At 50.6% G+C, this 22,439-nt stretch overlaps 1 protein-coding gene across 1 annotated transcript in view; it reads left to right on the forward strand.

Annotated features, from left to right (window-relative positions):
* Window positions 1-21,903: 21,903 nt before the first annotated feature.
* LOC142304428 (sodium/potassium-transporting ATPase subunit beta-2-like) overlaps window positions 21,904-22,439 on the forward strand; it is a 307,300-nt gene continuing 306,764 nt past the window's right edge. Inside the window, exon 1 of the mRNA XM_075346773.1 lies at window positions 21,904-21,925. The gene's annotated coding sequence lies outside the window, so the exon portion shown is untranslated. The remainder of the gene's footprint in view (window positions 21,926-22,439) is intronic.

The raw sequence follows: 22,439 nt of genomic DNA on the forward strand, positions 1-22,439 counted from the left end.
CGGCGGGAGGTGCCGCGGCCCCTGCGCTCGCTCAGGTCATGCCGTTCTCCTTGTCCTATGCGCCCGGAGCTGCCTGGCTACCGCAGTATGACGGGAAACCGGATGCTCTACAGGCCTTCCGGAAAAAGCTTAACCCGTTGCTAGAGCAACCCTGACCGATAAGCAACGTGCAGCGATAGTGCTAGGCCAGTTAACCGGCGCGGCTGAGCAGGAAGCGGAGACCTGGGCCGAGGGGGACCGGCTCTCTGTAGCCACCATCTTTGAGAAGCTACAGACTGCCTTCGAGACCCGGACTGAAGCTGAGCTGAGGATGCAGTTTTACCAGTGCCGACAACGGGCTGGGGATAGCATTCAGGACTATGCTTTACGTCTGCAAACTGCCCTCCGCACGCTGAAGCGGGTGAACCCTATTAATGAGGCGGATAGCAACAAGATGTTGGTGGAGCAATTTGCGCAGGGGATGAGGTCTCCTGAGGATCGTAAACAACTCCGGCTGTGGGCCCTGGAACACCCTTACATAGTTACATAGTTACTTAGGTTGAAAAAAGACCTAGGTCCATCTAGTTCAACCTTCCTCCACCAGTTCTACATTTAGTCACTAAGTCATTTATAACCAACAATGTTTTGTGTACTGAGGAAATCATCCAGCCCTTTTTTAAAAGCTGTTATAGTATCTGCCATTACTACCTCTTGTGGTAGTGTATTCCACAGTCTGACCGCTCTAACTGTAAAGAACCCTTTCCTATTTAGGTGTCGGAATCGCTTTTCTTCCACTCGCAGTGAGTGCCCCCTGGTCCTTAGTATTGTTTTTGGAAGAAATAAGTCATGTGCCAGTCCTTTATATTGACCACACATGTATTTATACATATAAATGAGATCTCCTCTGAGACGTCTTTTTTCTAAGCTAAACATATCTAACTTTTTCAACCTGCCATCATATGGGAGGCCTTCCATTCCTTGTAATAGTCTAGTTGCCCGCCTTTGAACTGACTCTAACTTCTGAATGTCCTTTTAAAAATGTGGAGCCCAAAACTGGATCCTGTATTCCAGATGTGGTCTTACAAGTGATTTATAGAGGGGTAACAATGCGTTGGGATCACGGGATCTAATCTCTCTTTTTATACACCCTAAAATCTTGTTTGCTTTAGCAGCTGCTGCTTGACATTGAGTGCTGCTGCTCAGCTTATTTGTAATGAGAATACCCAAGTCCTTCTCCTGTTCTGTAGTCCCGAGTTTACTTCCATTTAATGTATACGCAGCTATAGGATTACTCCGTCCTAGGTGCATTACTTTACATTTATCAACATTAAATCTCATTTGCCAAGTATCTGCCCATTCTGACATCTTCTGACATCTCCACCCTGATGTGGACTTTGCTGTGTTAAAGGAACGGGCTATTAAAGCACTACAGCCCCCAGCTGCAGAAGTTCGGGAACCTGCCCCGTGGCCCGTCGAGACGGCCCCCGTTGTGGCGGCCTCTGCCCTACCAACCTCTCCAATACCTACAGCCCCAAGCAGCACCGTGGAAGAACTGGCAGCCCAGGTCCGTCGCATGGACGGAGACCTCGCCAAGATCCTTGCTGCACTACAACCTCTGACCAGATCTCAGCCTCCAGCACAGATACAGCTCGCTGACAGCCCTGAGGATGTTCCCTGGATGCAGCGGAGAAGTGCCAATAACCCGCGGAGCAGACCTCCAATCTGCTACAAGTGCCGTAAGCCTGGTCACTACTTCCGACAGTGCCCGTTAAACGAGCAACCCCTGGGGCCCCGGGCCAATCCTCAGGAGTAGAACATCGTGGCCCCCCGGACTGGCGAGATCGATATATCGGGGCCCGACCCATCATTCCCGTGGCTGTGTACGGTATACCGGTGATGGCTCTCTTGGACACTGGATCACAGGTAACCACCATACCGTACACGTTGTATCAGCAGTATTGGGGAATGGACGAACTGGCACCCCCAGACACTAGTATAACACTGATTGCTGCCAATGGACTTCCATTGACCCAAGTGGGGTATAAACAAGTGGCTATGACTGTGGGGCAAGCTGAACTACAACATCAGGGTATGATTGTGATCATGAATGAACCCAGTGATCATAACCCGAAGATAGTGCTAGGAACCAACGTGATGGAGCACTGTATGACTGATGTGTTGACCCTATTACAACAGCTGGCCGCCACAGCAGCAGGAAGCCGGCAGAGAGCTGTGCAGCGTGAGATCCGGGCTCTGATGTACTGCCAGCATGTCAGCTCAACAGGAGGGGAGATTGGGGGAGTGAGAGTAATGGATGTGGCTCCGTTGACTGTGCCCCCTAGGAGTGAGATGATGATTTGGTGTAGGGCAGCAGTAGGGCCACAGGGGCGTGATTACCCAGCCATGATGGAGCCCATACCCTCTGATCATTGGCCCACTGTAATGGCCGCCCGAGGGGTGGTGGATGTGAAGAAAGGGAGAGTGCCTGTGAGGGTGTTGAACTGTGGAGAGGAAGAAGTCAGGCTTCCCCGGTATGCCACCATTGCCAATCTGCTCACCCTGGACCCTCACACTATCCAGGAAGCCAGTCCATCCACACTCACACCCACCACTAGCACTTCCCCACCCCAGGGGGAGACAAAGGAGTGGCACCAACAGTTACATGTAGGCACCGATGATACCCCTACACACCACAGGGCAGGGGTATACAGGGTGGTGCAGGAGTACGAACAGGTTTTCAGTAAGCACCCCCTAGACTTTGGGCAGATCAAGGGGGTCCAACACCACATCCCCACCGGTGAACACCCCCCTATCAAAGAGAGGTATAGACCTATTCCCCCTGCACATTACCAGTGTGCCAAAGATATGTTGAGGAATATGAAGGAGGCAGGGGTTATTCGGGACAGCTGTAGTCCCTGGGCCGCTCCGTTGGTACTGGTCAAGAAGAAGGATGGTACCATGCGGATGTGCGTGGACTACAGGAAGATCAATCAGATAACCCATAAAGATGCCTATCCATTACCTCGTATCGAAGAGTCTTTAGCTGAACTGAGGACTGCAAACTACTTCTCGACCCTTGATCTCACCAGCGGGTACTGGCAAGTGGCCGTGGCCCCAGAGGACCGGGAGAAGACCGCCTTCACCACCCCGATGGGGCTCTGCAAATTCAATAGCATGCCGTTTGGGCTGTGCAATGCCCCCGGAACCTTCCAACGGCTGATGGAGTGCTGTCTGGGACATCTAAACTTCGAGACCGTCCTGTTGTACTTGGATGATGTGATTGTTTATTCCCAGACGTATGAAGCCCATCTGGAGCACCTGGCCGAGGTGTTCGCGTCCCTTGCCAAGTACGGGATGAAATTGAAGCCCTCTAAGTGTCACCTGCTGAAACCCAGGGTGCAGTACCTAGGGCACGTGGTGAGTGCGGACGGTGTTGCCCCTGACACTGAGAAGATTACTGCCATCCAGAGCTGGCCGAGACCAACTACGGTGAGAGAAGTAAGGCAGTTTCTGGGTCTGGTGGGGTACTACCGGCGCTTTATAAAGGGGTACACGAAGATGGCTGCCCCCATGCAGGACCTCCTCGTGGGACAGACCAAAGGTGGTAGACCCATTGGAGCCCCACTGTCGTGGGAAGACCAGCATGAGGAGTCCTTTTGCCAGTTGAAGGCGGCCTTGACCGGAGAAGAGGTCCTGGCGTATCCTGATTATGGGCGCCCGTTCATCCGCCACACAGACGCCAGTAACGTGGGACTAGGAGCGGTCCTATCCCAGGTCCAGGATGGAAAGGAGAAGGTGATTGCCTATGCCAGCCGAAAACTCCGGCCGACCGAAAGGAACCCTGAGAACTACAGCTCCTTCAAGCTCGAGCTATTGGCGTTGGTATGGGCTATCACGGAGCGGTTCCGCCATTACTTGGCGGCAGCAACATTCACCGCGTTTACGGACAACAATCCACTGACTCACCTGAATACGGCCAAGTTGGGCGAGCTGGAGCAGCGGTGGGTAGCCCGGCTAGCCAACTATGATTTCACCATAAAGTACCGAGCCGGTCGTGTCAACATAAATGCTGATGCACTCTCCCGAATGCCCCATTTGTCAGAAGAGGGGTGCGAGGATGACGACCTCGAGGAGATCGAGTTGCCTGCGTTTCACCAGCCGCCTACTGAGAGGGTACAAGTACATCAGCAACGGGTGGATCTGGACCCACGGCCCAGTCAAGAGTGGCAGGAAGCTCAGAACCAAGCCCTGGCTGTTCGCCTTGTCAAGACTCTGGTGGAACAAGGTGCTATGGGAAAAGACCCTGCCGCTCCAGCCGAAGCCCAACGCTTGTGGAAAGAACGGAAACGGCTTTACCTACACCAAGGGAGGCTGTACCGCGAACTGATCAACGCGAAGACCCATGAGAAAATATGCCAGTTGGTCGTTCCTCAAGCTGACGTGGCTACTGTCCTGCGGGCATACCATGATGGTGCTGGCCACTTCGGGTGGAAGAAGCTGGAGATGCTGTTGAGGGAGCGGTTCTATTGGAGTGGGATGCGTGAATCGGTGGAAGCCTGGTGCCGAGAGTGTGGTCCTTGTACGCTGAGGAGAAAGGACGAGACTAGCCAGAGGGCACCCTTACATCCAATAGTCACCCATCAGCCGCTGGAGCTGGTCGCCCTAGACCATGTCAAGCTCACCCCTAGCCGAAGTGGGTACACCTACGCATTGACCATTGTAGACCACTACTCAAGATTTATGGTGGTAGTCCCCGTTAAGGACCTAACTGGTCGAACTGCTGCTCGAGCGTTCCAGGCTTATTTTTGCCGACCCCATGGGTACCCAGAGAAGGTGCTGACTGACCAAGGTCCGGCCTTTGAAGCAGAGGTGTTCCACGAATTCTGCCAGTTGTACGGCTGCAAGAAGATCCGGACCACTCCTTACCACGCCCAGACCAACGGCATGTGTGAGAAAATGAATCACTTGGTTCTGGGGCTCCTCAAGACGCTACCACTGGAAGAACGGAACCTGTGGCCAGAAAAGTTACCCGACTTGGTCGACATGTACAATAATATTCCGTCTAGCTCGACGAAATGCACCCCAGCGTATCTGATGAGGGCCAGGCCTGGCCACCTGCCGGTGGATCTGGAGATGGGGTTGGAAGCCCCAGAAGCACTCCCTTCGACGGCGGAGTGGGAAAGTCGGAGGAGAGCACAATACCGGCAAATCCAGCGGTATGTGGAGAAAAACCTCAGTCGAAGTCGAGAACAGCAGGAGCACCGGTTCAATCAGAAGGCATCCGCGGGTCCTTTCCAGCCAGGAGATGTAGTGTTGAAACGGAAGAGGAAGGCCCACAAGCTGGATAATCAGTGGGAGCAAGTCCCTTACGTCATACAACCCACAGAATGGGGAGATGGGAAGGCCTACCAGATCAGTCGTGACCAAGGGGGCACCCTGGCCACAGTTTCCCGGGACCATCTAAAAAGGTGCCCACCAGCGTTGAAGGCAGAGGCTGAAGTACCAGTCCCTCCACCAGCAGAGAAGGCAGCAGAGGTAATCCACACTGTAATGGGTGACTTCCCAGCAAACTGGCCTACACAGAACGGAGCGGTGATTCTTCCAGTGATACTGTTCCCACAACCCGTGGATGAAGAAGTAGTGGAAGCGGTTAACCGTGAGCCAGAACCAGTGCCAGGGCCCAGGGATGAACCCGTACCCAGATCCCCTATACCTCCGCCTGCTCCACACTATAGCGGGAAGGAGGAACCGATTGTTCCCTCTACCCCACTGTCTAGCATCACTGACACCGGGCCCCGAAGGTCCACCCGTCCCAACCTAGGTAGACCCCCACTTAGGTACAGGGAGACCGTTCTGTGAGTAAAAGGGGTCAGGGAATGTAAAGAGTAGTTGTTTGTTTGTTTGAAGTTGAAAAGTTTGAAAAAGTTCTACTAATGATGAAAATGATACCGAGTACCTAACATGATTATCTGTGTGATTTGCAACCGGCCGGAGCCGGCACCGTTGTCCCCGTGGGGACCGTTTAAAAAGTAGTTTTGCATGGAGGACTATCCATGGACAAGCCCGTGAACTTGCAGGGCAACCACAAACGTTAAGTGGCTTGTAAATAAGTTGTTTGCCGTTACCGTTTTCCGCAATACCGCCTCCGGAGAGGCAGGTTGGAGGGAGGGCCCTCAGCAGAGCAGGCTGGGGCCCAGCCACCAAAGGAACCGGTGGCTACCCTCTGGAGGGAAAGGACAGATCCCGCTCGGGTAATTTGTGCTGGACTGTGGGTCAAGGGGTGCTGCCTAGGCTTTAGGGAAAAAAAGGGAACCAGCACGATCTGAAATTGGCATGTATCATATAAAAAGTGAAAATTCACAAATTTATTCCAACTGTACTATAATAAAAAAATGAGATTTTTAGCAAATAATTGATCAATTTTTTGAGCCACCCCTGCCAACGTCACGGCAAATCTCAATAGGGGGGTCCTACTCTACATTCTGTATTTCATGTGCCATGCGGCCTCCTAGATAAAGTTAAAAGCAGAACCATAATGGAGCACACATACCTGCAACCTGTATATAGCCGCTTCCATGTTGCAAAAAAGGCACTTGTGGATAGAGACCAGCCCAGGTCCCAGCATGTGGAGCAAGCCCTACACATACCAGGACTATATCAGAACTGATCCTCCCAGTGTCAAAAAGCAACCATTGATAAAGGCGGACCAGATCCAAGAATGGTGCTTAATTAGCATTGCCTGTGGAAAGGGGTGAGGTAACTGAGTCTGAACAGCTACCAACAGGAGGAATATATTGCAAGCCAAAATCAGGCGTGCATGGTATGGTGTTGGTCAGACACCAGATTTGTAGCATAACTACGGTCAAAACAGAGAAAAAAAGGGAACCAGCACGATCTGAAATTGGCATGTATCATATAAAAAGTGAAAATTCACAAATTTATTCCAACTGTACTATAATAAAAAAAATGAGATTTTTAGCAAATAATTGATCAATTTTTTGAGCCACCCCTGCCAACGTCACGGCAAATCTCAATAGGGGGGTCCTACTCTACATTCTGTATTTCATGTGCCATGCGGCCTCCTAGATAAAGTTAAAAGCAGAACCATAATGGAGCACACATACCTGCAACCTGTATATAGCCGCTTCCATGTTGCAAAAAAGGCACTTGTGGATAGAGACCAGCCCAGGTCCCAGCATGTGGAGCAAGCCCTACACATACCAGGACTATATCAGAACTGATCCTCCCAGTGTCAAAAAGCAACCATTGATAAAGGCGGCAGGGGCAGCATCAGGGCCAGGTTGCTTGGGTGGGAGAGAGCGGAAACCGTAACCGTAATCCGTTTGCAACGTTTAAGAAATGTGCCTCCCGTTATGGGAAGATTCATTAAAAATGTAAATATGTTATTTTACCCTGTTATCTTTTACAGAAAAATAAAACCGGTGTTGGACGGCAGCCTGCGGACGGTCTGCATTTTGCTAAGGGGGAATGTGTCGCCCTGGGCAAACCAGGGGACACAGGTCATCACACCACCACACCCTACATCCCAGTTAGGAACACCGAAGCTAACCAAAAATCCTTGTTGCCTTCCTCCAGAGGCTGATGATTCACACCAGGGGGTGGGCCAGGCGGTTGGCTCCGCCCACCGAGGAGTTCACAGCTCTGGAGGCGGGAGAAACCAGGCAGATAGAGTTTGGAGGAGGAAGTGAAAGGAATAAACAAGTAGTGAAAGTAGAAAGAAGTAAAGTGGTAAAGGAGGAAAGCAAGAGTGGTGACAGAAAGAAAGCCTGAAGTAGTCCAGCTGTGTGCAGGACAGGTCAGCAAGGTCAGCAACGGCGGTGACTGTCTGGAGGGGGACCATGTGGAAGTTCCTGGAAGGACCGCGGACAGGTAGTGGCCCGGCGGTCTGGAGCAGTGTACCGAAGGACAGTCAGCACCAGGGCAAGGGCCTCTCGGACCCTGGCAAGGCTAGGAGTCGCCATAATTTGCTAAATCCGTCAGTGAAGGGGACGTAGAGCCCCCAACAACCAAGTCCCGATTGAAGGCAACAGCCCAACCAGAGTAGGAGGGACACCGCCACCGCCAAGGCACCAGTCTCTCAGGGCCAGCGCCTGCGGGCAAAGAGTAGAGCTCCTCCGGTCCAGCTTGAAGCCGGGGAGCGGGTTACCGGTGGGAATCCATCGCTACCAACACAGAAACAAAGGTGCAAGGAAAAGGGACGTCACCGTCACCTACTGGGAGAGCAAGTGCAGCCGTCCGTGGGAACCGTCTTTCCAGCCGTGTGGTTTACCGTAAAACTGTGTCAACGTCTCAGGCTGAGTGAGTACCACAGTGCCGTAAGGCACAGCGCTGCCCCCGCGTCCCTGCGCGCACCAGGCCCTGCACCTCCCTCACCATCACCGGGCCCCGGGGTCACCAACCCCTACCCACAGAGGGGCAACACAACACCTGGCTGCTCCGCATCACCATCCCCGGGATCCCCATATTGAGCAGCGGTGGTGAAATCACCACAACCGTGGGTGGCGTCACGGACAATAAACTATTCCCACACCCAACAACCCCCCTTTCACTCACGGGCGAGGAGCGCCGCTCAAGAACCCCCGGGATCCGGCCCACAGCTCGAGCCACCACTGAGCAGCAGCCGCCGGACCCGAGCAGAAGGGGTGAGCGTAGTGTGCTGACACCCTCCTCCCCGCCCGCGACATTAGCCTTCCACGGCCTGGACAGCCTTTGAAAGTTTCCACCTGTGCCGAGGCCAGGCTTGTCCGAAGAGTCAAGGCTAACCCAAGGACAACAAGGAAGGAGCTCCGGGAAGATCTCATGGCAGTGGGGACATAGGTTTCAGTCAATACCATAAGTAACGTACTCCAACGCAATGGTCTCCATTCCAGACGAGCCCGTAAGGTACCTTTACTTTCAAAGCGTCATGTCAAGGCTCGTCTACAGTTTGCTCATGATCACTTGGAGGACTCTCTGGTCTGATGAGACCAAGATCGAGATCTTTGGTGCCAACCACACAGGTGACGTTTGGAGACTGGATGGCACTGCATACGACCCCAATAATACCATCCCTACAGTCAAGCATGGTGGTGGCAGCATCATGCTGTGGGGCTGTTTCTCAGCCAAGGGGCCTGGCCATCTGGTCCGCATCCATGGGAAGATGGATAGCTCGGCCTACCTGGAGATTTTGGCCAAGAACCTCCGCTCCTCCATCAAGGATCTTAAGATGGGTCGTCATTTCATCTTCCAACAAGACAACAACCCAAAGCACACAGCCAAGAAAACCAAGGCCTGGTTCAAGAGGGTGTCGTGGAAACCCCTTTCCTGGGAGAGCTAATTTAGGGTGAGATGCAAGGGATCTCCAGATCTGCCAATGTTGGTCCAATTAATAGCGATGCATCGGAGACAAACACAAGAACACACAGTCAATGTCCATGTACCAGGCTTTGTCTGAATCTCAGATGCCCAAACAGTAGTTTATTAAAACCACAAAAGAAAAGGGGACGGCTTAGTACATGACCAAAAATGGAATGAAAGTTGAAAATAACAAAATCGTAAATTATGGATCCTGCTGAATTCCTTAAAACCAGATCTGTCCAGTTTTCTGGACCTTCAGTAACAAAGAAACTTTAGACAAAGGCCTCTTTAAAGCGACTACACCCAGTGCTATTGCTTTTATGAATAACACTTATAAAGCTAATACAAAAATACAAAATTATTAAACATATATAAATTGCTTAAATGATAATCAAAACTTAATATAAAATATTAACCATAACAATTCCTCCCTTTTTATTATTTACAGACAATTTATCCATCAGCTATATCCCCATGCTATGACAGCATGGAGGGGCCAACCCCGTTCACCGATAGATATCTTGTTTGTAAATTTCATCATATATATTTACTAAGGGAGCACTGAGGTATTTTTCACATGTTGTAACTGACGGCCTGTGATACTTGATCTTACATGTCTCTGTTCATAGTGTTGTCATTACAAATATACCAATTCTAGCAGCTCCATACACTAATAGATAGTACCAACATTCCCATCTGTAGAATGCCCATCAGCCACCCAGTGATACCTGAGAACCAAATTGTCGGATACATTTGTCTGCAGCTCGGTTATATAAGGAATGTTTGGGTAAAGCACTTATATCTAGAACACCATGAGGAAATATGAAGGTAGCGGCATAAGGCGTGCAGAGGTGTCGATCCCCTCTGCGCCCCGGGGAAGTCATTTATAGGCCTGGTGACCACATACTAGATATAAATCCTTAGGAATTATGCAGTGTATTATGTCAGTGGTTCTCCCAACACAACACATATAAGTCAAACGTCCTTTGCTTCGAAGGTTTGGCACACAAATTTCAGCAGTTTTTGAGACAGACCTCATTCCTTCAGAATGTCTTAGTCTCAAAATGTTAGTTAAATTGGTAAAGTTGTTCACAAGTCTACACAGAATGTGTAAACCACAGTTCACTATTGCTCCAAACATCCATGGTCACTTTTCTGGAAACAACTATCATTACAAATAATCATGAGTAATTGAAGTACTCTCACAGTTTTTCCAGTCCTAAGAGTGTGAGCATCACAGGCGTAACTTATAGTCCTCATATAGGGTCAGGGGATCTGCAAGATATGGCATAGAATTAAAAGATATTGGGCTCGGAGTGCATATCCAACAGTTCTTAGTGCTTTAGAGTCCATATCTTGGAACAGAACTTGGTGATGCTTTATCAGTTTGTTATCACAGTCCTCTTTTAGTGCCTCATTGATAGGACAAGAGGTACAGTTGCCATCAGCATAATCCAAAAGGCAGAGTGGTTATCTTTGTATCTTTGCCTTGGATCTTGACAGAAGTGGCAGTGGTTAGCATCACTTAGAATGGCTCCCTGGATCTAGGCTTCAATGGTCTCCTTATGTGTCTCTTGACCACGACCCAGTCGCCTGGTGCCGGTGTGTGTGTGCCGCTTATAAACTTGGGGTCTGGGATGGAGGAAAGAACACAGTTATGAGTAACAGTCAGATGTTTGTGCAACTCAGGGACATATTCAGTGAGAAAAGCATACGAGGCCTGCAATTTCTGTGGGAAATATAATTCTGTCTCAGGAATACTACCAAACATTAATTCATATGGGGACAGCTTCTTTATACCTCTTCGGGCAGTTCTCACTGAAAGCAATGTGGTGGGCAAGCAATCTACCCAGGACAAGTGTGTTTCCTCCATGCACTTTAATTTAAGAGTACCGTTAAAGCGTTCCACCTTCCCACTACTTTGTGGGTCATAGGGAACGTGGAAAGCATGTTCTATTCCCAAAGTAGCCATGATCTGTTTCATTTAATTCTCCATTGAAGTAAGCACCTCTGTTACTTTCTATAGTTTTGGGAAACCCATATCTGCAAACCACCTTACTTATTACTTTCTTGATGGTAATTGTGGTCTTTGTATTATCTTGCATCACGGTCTAAGCTTCAGAAATACCAGGACATATTCATAAGTACCCACCTTAGGCAGCAGTATGTAGTCCACCTGCAGTCTCTGAAATGAGTAATCTGGTTTTGGTGCTGAATTTCTGCGGAACTCAAATAGGCCTACCGGGGCTGTGTTTTGCACAAACAAGACATACTTTGCAGCCATATTCGGGAACCCTGGGGCACATCAGTTTTGCAGCACTACCGCACACGTCACACCTTTGCACCGGGGAATGTGCCAGGGCAGCCTTCATGGGGAACAGGCAGCGAGGGAGGCAAATCCGGGTGTTTACCTGCCATACCACTGACTCTGACCGTACAGCGCATTGCATTCTGTTCATTTGAGGGGGCCTGGGTCTGGAAGACCTGAAACAGTTCACGATCAACGGCTACTGGGGCCGGTACGGTGCCAGCCTCCTTTGCTGAAAGGTGGCGCCCTGCACTCTCGGTCACTAAGCTCCCTTAGAGGGCTATGTCTGTTATGGCCAGTATTCCTGTCAGAGGTAGTCTTGCTGCTTCTTTAGCCGGCTTGTTGGCCAGTGCATTCCCTACTGCAAGGGGAGTTTGTTCCCGTGCGTGTGCCGATACTTTGACTATGGCTGCCCTTTGGGGAATGGTGAGTGCTGCGAGTAGCTGCTCTACCGCCTGCGCATACTTTATGGGTTTGCCAACAGAGGTCAGGAAATTACGGCTCCGCCAAATGACGCCAAAGTTGTGTGCTACCCCAAAAGCGTATTGTGAGTCAGAAAATACATTACTCTTCTTACCTTTTCCCAGACTGCACATTACAGCGAATGCCTTCAGCTCAACCTCTTGCGCAGAGTAGCTCAAAGGGAATGGTTCTTACTGCCTTACCATTGTGGACTACTGCATACCCGGTGATGAACAGTCCTTGATCATTGTCCAAAGCTATGGAACCATCTATAAAATTCTCAGCAGAGGGGTTAGTGAGTGGTACATCAGTGATATTTGCCAAGTCCTCTGTTTCTGCCTCCACCAATGCCTTTCAGTCATGTGTCATATCAAACTGAACTTCTTCATCTGCTAGTTTGAAAAACAGGGGCAAGTCTTGTCTCACGGTCTCTCCCACAGGGACATGTCTTGTCTCATGGTCCCTCCCTCAGGGGTAGGTCTTGGCTCATGGTCTCTCCCACAGGGACATGTCTTGTCTCATGGTCCCTCCCTCAGGGGCAGGTCTTGGCTCATGGTCCCTCCCACTTCCCCATCCAAATATTCTCCTCCCTTTTCTACAATCCACTGTTAATCATGCAGCTGGATTTAGACCATTACAGTTTGAGAGCATTATGGGGGAATGTAAAGAGGGAAAAGCTTAATATTTGTTCGGCCTTTATACTGAAAGATGGTGGGTCTGAGCCTGTTAGAGTCTTTCAGATACAGCATGAGGAGATTGGAGTGAGGGGGCAGCTTAACACTATGTCCTCTGTCTTTCTAGAGTCCTGAGATAGCTGCCCAGCTCTTACACAAGCAGGGGTCACTGTAATAACTGAATGTAGTATCCCAGAGTAATACTCTGGAGGGTGCTGTCTGCCACCATGTTCTTGGGTGAGGACACCGGCTATATGTCCAACCTGCTTGTGGCGGTAAAGGGTTGAAGGTTTTTCCCACGTCTATCTTGCTTATGTGACCACAACTGTCTGGATTTATTCTCGAGTCAAACAACTAGCTTTGGGAATTGTCAGTCAGGATTCGGAGACTATACAGGGCGCCTTCTTTTAAGGGGGGTGGTCACCTTGGGCCCAATTAGGGTAAATTCTATGCAGGTCCCAATTTTCTGCAACACGTCTGTCCTTAAATTAATAAGTGAATATGAGAAAACTAAAACCTGGGTCACAAAATAGGAACAGTGAATGTAGTCCCCGGGGGATGACAATGGAGTTGTGGGAGACATCTGAATTGTCAGTTTCCTATGGTGGTGGGGGTCACGATAGTAGTTGTTGCCTTTTTGGGACATTTGTCCCCTCAATAAAACAAACAAAAAAACCCTTTTTGCCCACAAGCCCAACCTTTTACATTGCTGTAATCTAAGCCTTTAAAACCTCTAGGGCTGCGACAACCCCAAACCCTGATGAAGGTGACACTAATCACAAAACCACACATTGGTTCTGGACATCAGACACCAACAAGATGTCCGTAGCGAGGTACCATCCTCTCACTGTGACGGGGGTGTACAAGAGAGCAAAGGATGGACGAGGCCGAGGAACGATCCAACAGGTTTATTAACAGGAATACAGGAACAGCACACGATTAGTCCACATAAAACAGATTCGGGGGCCCTTCCCGACAATCCTCGGACCGGATAACAAAGCAATCGTCCTTACAGTAGTCCAAAGAGTTCCACACAATCCCACGGGCCGCCACACAGGCCTAGCTCCGTCCGTGTCCACAGCCACCCAGGCTGGGGCTCCTGCTCTCTTCAAGTTTCAGCTCACTCTGAAGTTACAAAAAGGGAAATGCATTGTCTGGGCTGCTTGACCAGCCCACCATGTTTGTTCAGGGGGTAGGGGTCACACATCCTATCATCAATGGTTTGGTCCATCACAGGGCTCCAATATGTCTGCCAGCCACAGTAGATGAAGGGATCCCCTGCTGTAAAGAACAATGACTATTCCTTCACTGGCCAATGCAATTACAGATTAGATACACAACTCTGGAAAGAAGAGGACAGGCTATTTACATAATCACATTAGATGCCAAGACTACAATTGTATGAGAGAGACACATTGAGACCAGTAGCTCCCCCAAGAAAATACATGAATTACAACTAATACAACCAGGGAAATATACATATCATGACATAGCATCACAGCATATACAGTGAGAGGGTAAATTACATCTTCACACTCACACATTGTGCTATCTTCCTATGCAGCATGGCTGACATACCTTCAGTCTTTTTAGCTGACACATTTACCATTGCTACTGCTTGCACATTTTCTCATTATATTTTGGTGTTTTGTTTTTTTTAGCACCTTACATTTACACCATGTACTTTTGTATGGTTCTTCATACATTGCTGCTGTAATATACTTCACCATCATTCCATTCTGTTCTATAAATGCATTGCATTACATACACACGCAGCATGTTACTTTTTATAACTCATGCTGCTTTTTGTATCATTATAGGTCAATACGGGTCTATTCACATTGCTGCTTGTGGTCATAATTATAAACATTCCTTTATAATACAACATTATAAATATTCCTTTTACATATTTTGATTGTTGTGATGCTGCCCTTTCTTGGTTGTACCCACTGCACCATTTTACTTGTTATCAATAAACATTATTGTGTTATTTCTCCTCTATAATGGTTACATATAGGCTATTTTTTTTCTCCTCACTCTTTTGTGTATTCCTGTAGTTTAGTCTCTTATCTCCTTCTTGTGGTGGATTCCCCCTCTACCCCTCCCTTTTCTTCTACTTGGCTGCAGGGGGGCCAAATTAACGCTTTCCTTTCTAGTTCAGCTCCCCAGGGGATATTTCCCTCAAATACATCCATTTCATATTGCTCCACTTTGGGAGACTGGTACAGCGCCCTGGACTGTAGGTCTATGGGCATTTAGAACACACCGCAGCAATAGTCCATGAATCTTATCATTATGTTCATACCCAAAACTGAGTATGGTCCTATGCTACAATCTGCAACAGATCTTGTCGCTTATTCTGCCTAAAACCAGTGTCTAATCCTCTGTTAAACTCCATTCTCTGGAAAGTTACCAAGATTAGGTTTTCCTATGTGGCCAGATATACCTTCTGAATACCCTGGAGATATGGTCTAAATGTAAGGGTAATTTTACAGGAGATTCAGGATCTAGGTAGCAAGGGCAATATGCCGGGCATAGGGAAACACAGGACATGCAATATTAGCTCCAGAGGGACTGTGTTGGCCACAGTGTCTGCAGGTCTATCCCAATGATCCTGCATATGGCAGGGGTGCTGAAGGGGGAGGCAGCGCAGGGTTTACAGCAGTTATAGAGACTGCAGGGTTCCCTGGGCCTTTATACTATCACAGATTACATATACACCACCATGAATGGTTTAATCTGATTTATGGTCACTCAGTGAGAGACGCTTGGCTACTTTACCACATTCTAAAGTGTTTGTTTTTATCTTTCAAACAGTCTTCACATTTGCAGAAAAACGTCTCCCAAAACAAAAAAAATTCCAATAACATGTTGCATCAATCCATTGCTTCATTCCCTTTTCGTCTTTCTTCTATATCCTTTGTAGGGACATGGGTGGTACCTCTGAGGCTAATTACTTCCTATAGCTGCCAGCCCTCTGACTGCAACTTCAATGCCCGCAGTTAACCGTAGAACTGAAATAGGCCATAGAGTCTTAACCGCAGAAGACTCTACTCTTCTCCCAGCACCAATTTGCTCGCAAGAGAAGGATTTCTACTCCCAGAACCACTGTTCTCACAAGAGAAGAATTTCTAGGAAGCATCAGGTTACCAGCCCTCTGTACCCGTACAATTCTGATACAGAACCAAACAAATAACAATTCATAAACTCTACTACCAACAGTTATTGGGATTATGTTACGCTCACCGAGGAGCGGCGAACGTCCGGAGGTGGACCCACTGGACCGTGCACCGGACTCCCCTGAGAAGACGGCCAGCAGCGAACCCCTATACAGGGACTGTGCGGCGTCTCCCCAGAAGGCCTAAATGCACGGCAGCCAGGGACCGGAGGTAGGAGTCTCTGTACGGCCAGGCGTGACTCGGGTACGATGTCCGCGGCAGGCGGAACACGGAAGTGGCACCGGAGATGTTTCACAGCAGGTGACGTCCACAGCCGGTACGGTACAGATAGTGTCCACGGCAGGTATGGCACGGTGACGTCCACGGTAGGAATGGGTGGTGACGTCCACAGCCGGTACGGTACAGATAGTGTCCACGGCAGGTATGGCACGGTGACGTCCACGGTAGGAATAGGTGGTGACGTCCACAGCCGGTATGGTATAGATGGCACTACGGTGAGACACAGGATTAGAATCAGGTAACAAATGTACGGATCATAAACAATAGCATAGACAGATTAGGACACTGGCAATGCACTAATAGAGGCGTTGCTCGGGCGCCTGCTGCCGGGGGAAGTGAACTTAAATACCTATTAGGCAGCAGGTGACCTCTGAGATCACTTCCAGGATTTGGGGCATGCCACTTTAAGAAAGGGGGCGTGGCCTCGCACGCAGCCTAGAATCACCTACAGCAATTCTGTGTGAGGAGGAAACTGCAGCAGGCCTAGGAGTGGGAGCAACGTCTGCAGAGCCCTGGGGCCGGTAAGTGGAAGGCCTTCTCTGCCTGGGAGTGGGGGCAGGAATGCATGTGGGAGCCATGCTGGGACTGGGCAGATGTGAGGGAGAGCTCCCCCCCGGGGTCTGGTGGGACCAGGCGTTACAGTACCCCCCCCCTGAAGCCCCCTCCTCCTCAGGAAGCTCCGGAGGAGACGAGGAGCATCCACGTCCTCCGCAGGTACCCACATCCTCTCCTCAGGACCGAACCCCTTCCAGTCCACCAGATAATAGGTTTTACCTCGGACCTCCTTAGCCGCAAGGATGGCTTTTACCTCATAGACGTCATCATCACCAACAGGAGGAGGCGAGACCCCAGGATCACCATGGAAACGACTCAGGACCACCGGCTTGAGGAGGGACACATGGAAGGAGTTCGGGATGCGAAGTGTCGACGGCAGCTTCAACTTGTAGGACACCTCATTGATCCGTCGGAGCACTTCAAAGGGACCAATGAAGCGGGGACCCAGCTTGTAAGACGGCTGTTTCAGGCGGACATACTTGGACGAGAGCCAGACTTTATCTCCGGGTCGGAAGAAAGGAACATCCAGACGTTTCTTGTCAGCGTGTTTCTTCATGCGGACAGAGGACCGTTCCAGAGCCGACTTGGTCTCAGCCCAGACGGCGGAGAAGGACCTCACGAGGTCATCAGCTGCAGGGTTGCCTGAGGAACTTGTCACAGGACACGGCACTTTGGGTCGCTGTCCATACACCACCTGGAACGGAGATTTAGCAGAGGACTCACTGTCATGGTTGTTATAGGAGAACTCGGCCCACGGAAGCAGTTTGACCCAGTCGCTGTGGTGTTCGTCCACGAAGTGGCGGAGATAGTTAGTCAGGATTTGGTTAATGCGCTCCACTTGCCCATTGGACTGAGGGTGGTAGGCAGAGGAAAAGTCCAATTCCACATCCATCATCTTGCAGACTGCTCTCCAGAACCGAGCGGTGAACTGGACCCCTCTGTCGGACACGATATGGAGAGGCAAGCCATGAAGCCGGAAGATGTGTTGGATGAAGAGGTCAGCAAGAACCGGAGCGGACGGTAGCCCGGAGAGTGGTGTGAAGTGGGCCATCTTGGAGAACCGGTCCACTACCACCCAGATGACTGTGCAGCCAGACGATTTTGGCAGGTCCGTGATGAAATCCATGCCGATATGTTGCCATGGAGAGGATGGTACAGGTAAAGGAAGCAAAGGGCCCGCCGGAAGGGTCTTCGGGACCTTGTTCCGGGCACAGGAGGAACAGGATGAACAAAAGTCCTGGACGTCTTGACGTAACCCTGGCCACCAGTAATATCGGGATATCAATCGCAGAGATTTCTTTTGACCCACATGACCTGCTATTCTGGAAGAGTGTCCCCACCGGAGTACACGTTCTCTATCGACCTCAGCAACAAACGTCTTACCGGGAGGAAGGTGATGCATGCCGACTGGAGCCGCCATTAGTTTGGAAGGGTCAATGATGTGCCGAGGTTCATCCTCCTGGTCCTCTGACAGGAATGATCGAGACAGCGCATCGGCTTTCAGGTTCTTCTCGGCTGGACGGAAATGCAGAACGAAATCAAAGCGGGCAAAGAATAATGACCATCGGGCCTGTCGGGGGTTTAGCCTGCGGGCTGTCTGAAGATATGCCAGATTCTTGTGGTCAGTATAGATGGTAACTGGATGCAATGACCCTTCCAGCAGGTATCGCCATTCCTCCAGAGCCAGCTTGACTGCCAGCAACTCACGGTCTCCGATTGAGTAGTTTCGTTCTGCTGGGGAGAAAGCCTTAGAAAAGAAGCCGCAGGTTACTGTCTTACCCTCTGACGTTTTCTGTGTAAGGACCGCACCGGCTCCGGATGAGGAGGCGTCTACCTCAAGGATAAACGGCTTGTTTGTGTCAGGTCTGTGTAAGGCTGGAGCAGAAGCAAAGGCACGTTTAAGGGACAGGAACGATTCTTCAGCTTCCGGTGTCCATTTCTTCGGGTTCTCCCCTTTGCGAGTGAGAGAGGATATGGGGCGCACCAGAGATGAGAAATGTGGAATGAATTGCCGGTAATAGTTGGCGAATCCCAGGAATCGCTGGATAGCCTTCAACCCTTCCGGACGGGGCCATTTCAGTACGGCTGAAACCTTGTCAGGATCCATCTTCAGGCCGGTATCCGAGACTATGTGGCCAAGGAAGGGTAACGAGGTCTGCTCAAACAGGCGTTTCTCGAGTTTGGCGTAAAGGCGATTCTCTCTCAATCTCCGCAGGACCAGACGGACATGTCTTCGATGGGTATGCAAGTCCGGAGAGAAGATAAGGATGTCATCTAAATACACAACTACGCAGGTGTAGAGAAGATCACGGAAGACGTCGTTCACAAACTCCTGGAAGACCGCCGGTGCGTTACTGAGCCCGAAGGGCATCACTCGGTATTCATAGTGCCCATCACGAGTGTTGAACGCGGTCTTCCATTCGTCTCCCGACCGAATGCGAACCAGATTGTACGCACCCCGGAGATCTAGTTTGGAAAAGATCTTGGCACCTCAGAAACGGTCAAACAGTTCCGGTATAAGGGGTAGCGGATACCTGTTTTTCACCGTGATCTTATTCAATCCGCGGTAGTCAATGCAGGGCCGTAGACCCCCATCCTTTTTTCCCACAAAGAAGAATCCCGCTCCGGCGGGAGAGGAGGATTTTCGGATGAAGCCTCGTGCTAAATTCTCCTTTATATAGTCAGACATGGCTTGGGTCTCTTCTCGCGACAGTGGGTAGATGCGCCCACGAGGAGGGGTTGTACCTGGGAGCAGGTCGATGGGACAATCGTAGGGTCTGTGTGGTGGCAACGTCTGAGCTTCCTTTTTGTCAAAGACATCGGAAAAGGACCAGTAGGCGGGAGGTAACCCGGGAAGGTTGACCGGTTTGACTGGTGGGTGCGGAGGATGCACTGGTGTCAGGCAGTGATTGTGGCAAGAAGCACCCCATTGCAGGATGTCTCCGGAATCCCAGTCGAGCACAGGCTTGTGTGACCGAAGCCAGGGTATTCCCAGAAGAAGAGCATGTGCCATGCCAGGGAGCACATGGAAGGCGATTGTCTCAGAGTGTAGCAACCCCACTTGCATTGTACAGTTCTCTGTGATGAACCGGATGGGTTCGGAAAGCGGTTTTCCATCCACGGAAGACAGACTGATGGGGGTAGCAAGACATCGGACGGGAATCTGGTGTAGATCCACCACGGACTGCTGGATAAAGTTCCCGGCGGAGCCAGAATCCAGGAACGCATGTACTGACAACCGGATGGAGCCGCAGGACAGGGATATGGGCACCTGGAGAAAAGGAGAGGACTTGGCGTGACCTAGGGTGGCCTCTCCGATGGACCCTAGGCTCTGTAGTTTCCCGGCTTTACTGGACAGTCCTGAATCAGATGTTTGGCACTTCCGCAGTAAAAGCACTCTCCTGCCATTCTTCGATTCCTCTGTCGCAGTCTGGACTCAGTGACGCGGTCGACCTCCATGGGCTCGTGCGGAGCAGTAGGCCTGGTGGAGGGAAGTGACATCGGCCTTTGGAAGGTGGGCGCAAGGCGCGGGGTTCTTCTTGCCCGGGTGACCTCTCTGGCACGCTCTTGGAAGTGGAGATCAATACGGGTAGCCAGAGAGATCAGCTCTTCCAGGGTGGTAGGTACATCCCGGCCGGCCAGTTCATCCTTGATTTTTCCGGATAACCCTTCCCAAAAGGCAGCTACCAAGGCGTCATTGTTCCACTTGAGCTCGGAGGACAGAGTGCGGAACTCGATTGCATACTGTCCCACGGTGAGATTCCCCTGGTGGATTCTCATGAGTGAAGAGGCAGTAGATGAGAGACGGCCTGGCTCATCGAACACCTTACGGAAGGTGGTCAGAAAGACGGACAGGACTTGGACGGTCGGGTCGTTCTTTTCCCAGAGCGGATTCATCCAAGCCAGAGCCTGACCAGTCAGATGAGACATGATAAATGCGATTTTCGAGCGATCGGTCGCTTGCTGCAGCGGCGACAGCTCAAAGTGCAGGGAGCACTGGTTTAGGAAACCGCGACACAAACGGGGATCCCCTCCATACATGGGTGGGGAGGCCAGGCGAGAAGGAGACATGTATGTCGATAATCCTGCAGAGTCGGGAGTTGTAGAGGAGGCCGGATTCTGCAGGGCATTTAGACGGGAATCCACGGCCGCCATATCTTCAGCCATGCGTCTCTGGGCCTCATGTTGGCGGGACAGTTCCTGCAGTAGTTCACTCAACTGGGAGCTGTCGGAGGATACGGAGGTTTGCATGGATGCCAGACGGGATTCCACAGACTTTATGTAAGCCACGAACCTTGCTTGGGTCTCACGTTGGCGGGAGAGCTCCTGTTGCAGGTCATTCAGCGGGTTAACCGTGATCCCGGCGGAGTCCATGGCCCGAGCAAACTGTTACGCTCACCGAGGAGCGGCGAACGTCCGGAGGTGGACCCACTGGACCGTGCACCGGACTCCCCTGAGAAGACGGCCAGCAGCGAACCCCTATACAGGGACTGTGCGGCGTCTCCCCAGAAGGCCTAAATGCACGGCAGCCAGGGACCGGAGGTAGGAGTCTCTGTACGGCCAGGCGTGACTCGGGTACGATGTCCGCGGCAGGCGGAACACGGAAGTGGCACCGGAGATGTTTCACAGCAGGTGACATCCACAGCCGGTACGGTACAGATAGTGTCCACGGCAGGTATGGCACGGTGACGTCCACGGTAGGAATGGGTGGTGACGTCCACAGCCGGTACGGTACAGATAGTGTCCACGGCAGGTATGGCACGGTGACGTCCACGGTAGGAATAGGTGGTGACGTCCACAGCCGGTATGGTATAGATGGCACTACGGTGAGACACAGGATTAGAATCAGGTAACAAATGTACGGATCATAAACAATAGCATAGACAGATTAGGACACTGGCAATGCACTAATAGAGGCGTTGCTCGGGCGCCTGCTGCCGGGGGAAGTGAACTTAAATACCTATTAGGCAGCAGGTGACCTCTGAGATCACTTCCAGGATTTGGGGCATGCCACTTTAAGAAAGGGGGCGTGGCCTCGCACGCAGCCTAGAATCACCTACAGCAATTCTGTGTGAGGAGGAAACTGCAGCAGGCCTAGGAGTGGGAGCAACGTCTGCAGAGCCCTGGGGCCGGTAAGTGGAAGGCCTTCTCTGCCTGGGAGTGGGGGCAGGAATGCATGTGGGAGCCATGCTGGGACTGGGCAGATGTGAGGGAGAGCTCCCCCCCCGGGGTCTGGTGGGACCAGGCGTTACAGATTACTTCTACGTTTCAATATAACATATCATGGGAGAATAAGCTAATTTCCTACAAAATCTCCATCTACCTCTGACTCAAACAGATTACATCAAACACAAAAGAGACAGTGTATCCAGACCAGAGCATATCAGATTTCAACTACTCAAACAAGTTCCCTTTCTTGTCCTGTAGAGGGCGCAGCTCCAAAAATAAAATCTTCAATAAGTTTTCCCTCTCTGGCTATATGTTTCTTTGTCTGGATAAACTGGACGATTAAAAACTACAACTCCTATTAAGCCAATTCCTATCTTAAATGCAAATGCAAGAGAATATAAACACCAGCACAATGGTTTATCAGATTTTTACAATACATCCGTCACTCAAAGATCAATCAGTCCCACATTAAAGGAT

This window comes from Anomaloglossus baeobatrachus, chromosome 4 (genome assembly GCF_048569485.1).
Source record: "Anomaloglossus baeobatrachus isolate aAnoBae1 chromosome 4, aAnoBae1.hap1, whole genome shotgun sequence".
Classification (NCBI taxonomy): domain Eukaryota; kingdom Metazoa; phylum Chordata; class Amphibia; order Anura; family Aromobatidae; genus Anomaloglossus; species Anomaloglossus baeobatrachus.